Genomic DNA, 8,771 nt, shown 5'->3' with positions numbered 1-8,771 from the left:
CCCCACGACAAGGGTCTGCATGCGTGTAGCTTACTTAGGAAGTGATCCCAGGAAGCCCTGCAGGGGAGCGAGGAAGCGAGTCAGAAAAGGGAGGGAAACCAATGCGTGTTCACTACTGGGCAGGTGACCACTGTGGGCCGTCCCGCTGGGAAACTCCAGCAGGGAATGTCTCAGAACCCCTGCCCTACCCAGAAGCCAGCGTTCTCATCCACCAACTAGTAGTGGGGAGTCACTCCTGGGGAGGCTCAGGGAATACTTCTGGGCACTTCTGCTTTCCCTGAGCTCTAGCCAAACAGATGACAATGACCAGAGAGAACCCTCAGCAAAAAGTTGCAGGTTCTTGCTGCTGGAAGCTAGGACACCATTGTACAGGAGCTGGTGAACCCTGAGCCATGAACGGTATCTGATGCTACCCACCCCTCCATTTAATGACAGACAACTCACGGTTCATGTGCCAAACACCTTGCCTACATTAACTCATGTGATCATCACACCAACCCAGGAAAAAGGTACTGTTCCTATCCCCATTTTACAGGTGAGGAAACGGGGGGTTGGAGAGATATAACTAGCCCGTGATGCCATCTAATAAACTATGGATTCAACACACGAACTCAGAGCCATCTGACTTCAAAATCTGCGCCCTTTATCACTCCATCAAATTTCAGTCTCATTCATTCTCATATGATGATGTTAACTAATTGGTTACTCTATTTTTTTTATCCCACAGCCAATTAGAAACAGAAAATGCCAGACGGATGTGTCAGCTACAAGTCAGCATCCGGGGGTGGCGGGAGCAGTCTCATCAAAGTACCACTCAGCCTAATGACCAATGACCAACACGAGATCACAAAAGGTTAAATTATGTTCCGTGCCCCCTCTTTTCAATGGCACCTAAGGATGCAATGTGGTTTCTGAAAGACGCCCAACAAGAATCGTGGGCGATGTCCAGGTGTTGCTTTGGAAGATGGGTTTCCATGGTGTGGCTTATCCACGCCCCAGCAGAGGCAGGTAAGTGTGCTCAGGTTCCTCGTTACAGAGGCACTAAGCTAACACACTGAGTGCACACCTGAGGACAAGAAACGGCTGCTGAAAGGCTGAGGGGATCATCTTGGGAGGAAGGCTGTGGACCTCTTGGTGGATTAGCAAAGCCACACTCCAGAAGCAGGGGCCAGAACCGGAAGGAAAAAGCAAAGGGCAGCTGCGCTGGGGTCTGACCACCCACCACTGCTCCAGAGAGTTCAACAGCTTTGAAAATCCACCCTACAGAGGGAAAAGGTTGGCAACCTTCAGTCCAGCCTTGGAAATCGGAGGTGTATCCTACTACTATTCTCATCGGAGTTCCTGTTCCTACAGATTAATCAGCATTTAGGGTGTGGGGGACATTCCTACAAGTTGCTCAGAAATAAGCCCTTCATTGGTGGTGCTGGTCTTCACTCCTGAGCGACTCGTGTGTACCACCTTATAAACCTGTCAGACAGTTAGCAGGCAGCACATGCTTCTGACTTGCACAGCAAACAAAATTCACCAGGAATTCTCTTCTGCTCTACTGTGATTTGGCTAACTGTGTGATTACACCCTGTAAACAATGCAAATGCAATACACAGGCAGAGAGTAACATTTAATGCAAAAGCCGACAATAATATGATCATCTCCACCCCCAACATCATTATTTTCTGTGGTTTCAAATCATCTGATGGAACGTTTAGGTCTCATTCAAGTAAAACACAAACAGCTCTGCTTACAAGATTTGTTAACTGTCTCCTTGTCAGGGAGTGTGGGAACTTCTAAATGGATGGACTACCCCCAAAAAATTCAGCCTTAACAGAAATTGTGACGAGCTTGGCCAGTGATCCTGGGAGACTAGCCATTCACTCAGCCCATTTCTTGTTGAGTGTCACTCAAGCAAGTCCCTTGCCAGCTCCAGAACATCAGACCAGACTTGGCAGAGGGTCACTGATTTTTATATTGAAACCCCCTGCTGGAGGACTTGCATATCAGGGTAGCATTATTTACAACAGCCAAATAATAGAAGCAACCCGTGTACCCACTGACAAGTGAGTGGATAAACCAAAGTGGTCTATACTTACAATGGAACATTATTCAGCCTTAAAAAGAAGCAAATGCTGACACCTGCTACAACACGGATCAACCTTGAGGACATCACGCTAAGTGGAATAAGCCAACACAAAAGCATAAGTACTGTATGATTCCACTTATATGAGGCACCGAGAGTAGTCAGATTTGGAGAGAGGGAATATAAACGTGGGTGCCAGGGGCTCAGGGGAGGGGCAATGGAAGTTAGTGTTTAATGGGCCAGAGTTTCAGTTTTATAAGATGAAAATGCTCTGGAGATGATGGTGGTGATGGTTGCACAACAATGTGAATGTACTTAATGCCACAAAACTGTACACTTAACAATGGCTTAAAGAGTAAATTTTATGTTATTCATATTTTACTACAATAAAAAAACATCCCCCGCTGGAAGAATTTCCCATCTTGGTGTCTTTATAGCAACCAAATAACGAAACACAGCAATGGTTCACAGCATCCCTCAAAGCTCCTACTGTTTACCACTTTGATTCTCATTTACATTCTCATTTGCATTTTCACCTCCTCTTTTCTGTGGCTGATAAGGTGTACTTCCGCGACAAATGACTTTTTCTAAATTGGAAGCACCATGCCATAGGCTTTCCACTGGATGTAAGAAATTCGGGGGGAATAAAAACTAAAACAAAAACAGGGTTATAATCCTAAGCTCTAGGCTTCTGATTTCAAAAGTTTGGTTCAGAAATGCACATTGGGCAGAACTTTTTAAAATAGGCTAATGAAAGCTCTAACTTTTTTTAAGCTAAATTTTTAGGCCTACGTAACATTCTGCCAATAACTTAAGAGCAATATATATAATTTTTCATAATAGGCAAGGACTGCAAAGGTCAAAAGGAGACAGTGACGATGTTTTTGAAGTGCCCCACACATTACAAATTCATTCCTCCTTTCAATGCCATCACTCATGTCTATTTGGCAGCATTCTTTCATTTTCTTCCTTTCAAAAGGGACTTTTGTGCCAGCGAAGAATTACACAGAAGATTCTAAAGCAATAAAAACAAAAGGACACTCCCCACCCCCCACCCCCAACTTGAAAAAGAGACCGAAACAAGACTTCCGCAAGCGTGTTCCATGAACTATTTGAATCTAAATCACTAATGTGCTTATTAAAGATGCAGATGCCCTGCTGAATTGGAATTTCTGGGAATGCTGGCCCTGGATCTGATTTTTATTAAATAAGGGCCCTTATTTATTAAATAAGGGAAGGCCTGACTGAGGCAAGATGGTGGGTAAAATGAAATGGGATTTTGGTCCATAGGGCCACATGTCAAAAAGCTGGCTAGTGAGGAGCAGACACATGCGCCAAGGGCCTGCCTGACTCCACAGGCCCCACCCCTCCCCAGTGCCCCGTCCCATGGGCCTCATGGCCCAACAGCCCCACTTCCGATATCCTCAGACACTCCCATTGATTGGCTTTGGGGCGACAGCAGACCACGTCTCCCCCAGGACCCTTAATTAATGAGGACAAGAAAGTAATGGCCAACCTGGTACGGGAGCCTCTACTGCCCACTTTCAGCTTCCCTGAATGACCTCACCACCGCCGGGGTCACCCTGACCAGAGCTGCACCTCATTCAACCAGTGCTCCCACCCCAGGTCCGCTGGAATGGCTGGACCAGAGCTGGCACGTGGACCAACTTGAGTGCTAAGTCTCAACCATTGCTGTGGGTACCTTGGATTTCAATGTCTGGCATGGGCTGAGAGGGTCAGGGCAGCCTCAGGTTTCCAGGGCCCCCTCTCTGCCCTGGAAGTGCTTTAGGACAATACTTTCCATACTTCTGTGAATTACTTATTCATGTATTTATTTACAAGTACTTGTATAGCACTTTCTATGTTCAAGACAATCTTCTAGGTGCTTTATATATATGAACTTATTTCACCCTTATAACAACATTGAAGCAGAGACTACTTTTATACTCATTTAAAACTGAGGCAACTAAAGCACAGAGAGGTTCAGAACTTTGCCCACAGCCACACAGCAGATAAATGGCAGAGCCAATTAAACGCCAAGGTGGTCTGCCGTCATCATTTATGCCAAGCTGTTTAAATAGGGCCTATGTGAGTGAAAGGCAAAATAAAGCACTTCAGCAAAAACAAACACTGCTAAATTCTAGTTACTGTTGCCTGTCCTGAGGCGGACTATCTTTGTTGAAAGGGGAGATTAAAGAGCATTTTTGAACGGTGTTAAAGGAAATAGCCCAAAACTGAATGACGCTTTCTTATTGACATCATTGAAACTGAAAGAGGGCTAAAACGAGTAACTTTCGGATTTTGTGGGTCAGTGCCACAAAGGACATAACTGATGGTGCCTCTTAGGGAAACAACTTGTTGATAAATTATGGCTTTGGACTGAGCACACCTGTGAGTGCCAGCGGGCAGTTTGTTTTGTCAGAGTTCAAACCTCTTCTCGAGAACTATATGTGTTGTGGATTCGCTAGAAAGACCGTATCTTTTTTGTGCAAATTGACATCTCGGCCCTAGTTACGTGATCAGAAAATTTCTACAAGCTGAGCCTAAATGGACCAAATCTTTACACAGTTGACTGTTTCCCATCAACACACCATCGTCAGTCGATCTTGGTCTAGGGCAGTGGTTCGAAATGTGGGCTCTGGACCAGCAGAAGCAAGCATCATCACCTGAGAACTTACTAGAAATGCAGGTTCTCTGGCCCACCCCAGACCTGCTGAATCAAAACCTGTAGAACAGGGCCCAGTATTCTGTATTTTCATAAGTCCTCCAAATTTGAGAAAACTGACCTAGAAAAAAAAAGCCAACTCTAAAACATACCATAGCAAAACTTTCATGTCAATTCTTTGCCATGAGTTAGATTTCTAAGAGCTTACCTGTGATTAAATTCTGGCTCTGCAATTTACTACCTCGGTGGCCTCAGGCAAACCATGTAACCTCCCCAAATCTCAGTTTCTTAATCTGCAAAATGGGGGTGGTAAGGCCTAATATACAGGGCATTACCTGGATTAAATGAGGAAAATACATACAAACGCTGACAGTGCACAGGATATGACAAATGCTCGGAATACGTTCCTGCTGGATTGATGACGATTATCATCTGTATGGATGCAATAGCCTTTGGTAAGAAATATTTTTTTAAAGGGAAAGAATTGTGTGTACGTCACAGGTGGGAACTATAGGACAAGAAGAGTTATCCCAACTCTGTCGCTCAGGGAGTACCCAGGCAAAGGTTGTAGACAGAATCCATCTTGTCCAAAATATGTGCCTGTCTGCTCAAAGTCTTCCTCCCACTGGCTTACCATTAGCCTAGAGCATCAACACTCCTGGCTTTGAGGGTCCCTAGAATGCAGACATGATCCTTTCAATAGACACTTCCAGCCAGGTTCTTCCCCAACCAAGGAAACGTTTGAAGAGAATGAGTGGGGGAGGGCCTTGGGGTCGCAGGGAGAATGGGTTGGACAGGGACAGGGATAAGGCAGGAGGATGAGACCACTCCTTGGCAGATCCCAGCTCTGTCCTCACCCTGTCTCTCCCCAGACCCCTCTCCTTGGCCCACCTGCACTGCCATGGTCTGCCTTTAAAATGCACTATTCTCCTCTCCTTGGACACAAGTCTTTTCCCTCATAGCCTCCCACACAGGCTGGAATTTTCCAACCCAAACTGTATTAAAACCAAAAGAGAGAGAAGGGGAAAAAAAGGATAAAGAAGCATGAAGGAATCAGAGAAACAAATACAAACCCCGGAAAACCAGTACTGCTCACTACGGACTGGGGTTGGATCCTACAATAACAGCTCAATAAGTACCTGCTAATTAATTAAACAGGAATCACAGGGCTGTCCAGAGAGAATGCCATCAGCCGAGGGAGCCCAAGTTGATGGGCAGGATCTTTTTGGACCTCATTTGAATTTCTAACCCAAACCTACATCCCTTTATTTTTCTGTCCACTCGCTCCTTTGGGTTAAGTTAACCAGCAGCAAGTAAGGTCAGGAGGATTTGCATCGAGCTGACTTGAACCATATCTGAAGGATGAGAGAGACCATCAGATGGATGATAATAACCACAAGTGAGTACCTACAATGTGCCAGGAACTATGCTGAACACATTATGTTCATCACCTCAGTTAATTCTCATAGCAAATTGACAAGCCAATAATAGTAACAGCTATTGTTACTGAGCACTCACTATGTGCCAAGCACTGTCCTAGGCACTTTAATGTCTTCATGAACTGAACTCTTATTACAGCAGTATACGCTGTGTATTACGATGCCCATTTTTCAGATGAAGAATTTGAGATACACACACACACACACACAAGAATAGGGCACAAAGTCCCACAGAAGTACGTAGCAGAGGCTGAAGCTGCACCTGGACCTCTGACTTGAAAACCCGCCCTCCCAGCCTGTCTCTTTAGGAAGAGGGAACACAGAGGCCTGGAGCTGAAGGGAGAGCCAGGGAGTGGGTGTGGGCTGGAAGGTTCGGTGAGTGCCGGGAAAGTGTCATAATGTTAGCTTCGGGAAATTCTGTGCATGAGTCCAAAAGAGGGTGGAGCCAGCCCTGGGCCAGAAGCAACTGCATGAAAAGACTCAAATGAGAAGAAAAGGATGGAGAAAGGAGGAAGCGGAGCTGCTTCGTCAGTAGCTACAGCAAGGGTCTTGGTTGTCAAGAACAGAAGTCAACTAACCTAGCAAGCAATGCTTTGGATGGATTTTATAACATTGAAAGAAAAGACAAAGGACCAGACTCAATCAATCAATCGATCAATAGCAAGAACAAGTGAGATCCAAGCAGCAGAAAATATCCTGTGGTCACACCCGAGGAACAACCTGGCTAGGACACTGTCCTGGACCCTGAAGTGCGCCCTGTTCCTGACTCAGACACCATTGGCTATGAGTTAGCTCTCAGTGACCAATCACTGATGTGTCACACCCTCAAGTGAGGGCATCAGATTGGCTGGGCCGGGGACAAGCCCTTGTTCAGCCTCCAGAATCTGTAGCAGAATCCTCTCTGTCACCAAGATTCACACAATGCAGGATGCCCTCGTGATCCCTCCCAAATCCAAACATCCACGACTGCTGCTGGAGACGTGAGCAAATGTGCCGCCACTGTGCCAGGTCAGCAGAGGCTGGATGCCACAGCCACATATGCAAGACAGAGGGGAAACAGATGCCTCTTTCATGAGGTAGTTTATGTAGCACCAAAGACATCCACACTCCAAAACTTTTTCCTTGGGGTCAGCATCACCAGCCAGCCTTGTGTAAGGTCCCCTCTCCTCAGGAGGGCTCTCAGACCTTGAGGTCGCAGTCCCATCCAGATGACAGTTCCCATTACAAGTGATAGGTGTGTGGTGGCACATAACATGACCGAATGCTCCCAGAGGAAGTGGGCTGGAAAGCTCTCTTCCTGGTGGCCACCTCGAGCACACTGCTCTTAGCCTGACAGATGTTCAGGAAATTATAGCAGGAAAGTGCACTTGAGAAGGTGAAGCTCATGGCTCTCTGCTGACCGCCTATGAACAGAAAGAGTCACCATGACCATGGGATGTTTTTTTCCATCTGAGCAAAGGCTGGACCTGCAGCCAAATGTACTGCCTGTGCTTGTGCCAACCTGAAAATCTCAGCGTGAGCTCTATTGCACAGTGATGCTCTCAAGTCTCTTGTTATTGTAGATTTCTCTTTTTGCTTATTTCCAGCTTGACCCTGGATGGTCAGACAGGGAATCGCTGAGCAGGACTCTGTGCTCATGCAAGATGCCTAACAAACCTGGCAGCTGAAGCCAAAGCTCAAACGTGCATATGGTGGGGAGAGAACAATGACCATTGTGAACGTGAGCCCAACACCTGGTCAAGAGTACAACAAAAGGAAACATTTAGTGGGGAAATTTAATTTCAAAGGAAAAACCTCCAGAAAATTATGAACCCAACCATTTGATTTAATCATCCGTGTTTGAATAGCTCTGCATGAGAAACATATTTAAACATTTATAAAAAATTAAGATGCCAAAATTAATGTTTAGCTATTATGGAAGTGCTTAATTGTCCGATAATCATGCATAATTAAATAGCAATTACAAATGTTACAGGATGGGGCCCCATTCAATGAAACTGTGTCAAAAGAGGACATAGATGATTTATTGGAGGAAAAGTTTGTGAGCTATGAGCCCTCTTGTGGCCATAAAGCACAGTGCAGCCAAGACCTTCACCACCACCCCTCCCCCCCTTCCACCCCCAACCAGCCCTCAGTTGTGGAGGCAGTGGAATGGAGTCTGCATGTGAGGTCTTGACTGCTTCACCAGACTGGACCTCTGATTCTAAGGAGGCTGCTGGGCAGTAAGCAAATGCCCTCCTCTCTTTCTGGTGCCATCAAGGACATTAGGACTGAGCTCAAAACTTCCCACGCCTCCACTGTTACCCCATAACAGGGCCTCGCATTTATGGGACTAAAAGTTGCACTGATGGGTGGTGCCATCGATCTGTAAAGAAAGCACCATCGTTCCTGTTTGCAGATGCTGAAACTGAGGCTCCAAGGGACTATGTGACTCGCCCAGGGTCTTTGAGTCTTTCGACCTGATTTTAAACGTCACCTCCTCCTGGTTTTAAATGTCACCTGTTTTAAATGTCCTCCCTGACCACACCACCAACCACCCACACCAGCTACTGCCAAACATGCCAACCTCTTTCTCTCCATTACTCAAATTGGG

Source organism: Hipposideros armiger, unplaced genomic scaffold (genome assembly GCF_001890085.2).
Source record: "Hipposideros armiger isolate ML-2016 unplaced genomic scaffold, ASM189008v1 scaffold_74, whole genome shotgun sequence".
Lineage (NCBI taxonomy): Eukaryota > Metazoa > Chordata > Mammalia > Chiroptera > Hipposideridae > Hipposideros > Hipposideros armiger.
Note: the sequence above shows the minus strand (reverse complement) of the source record.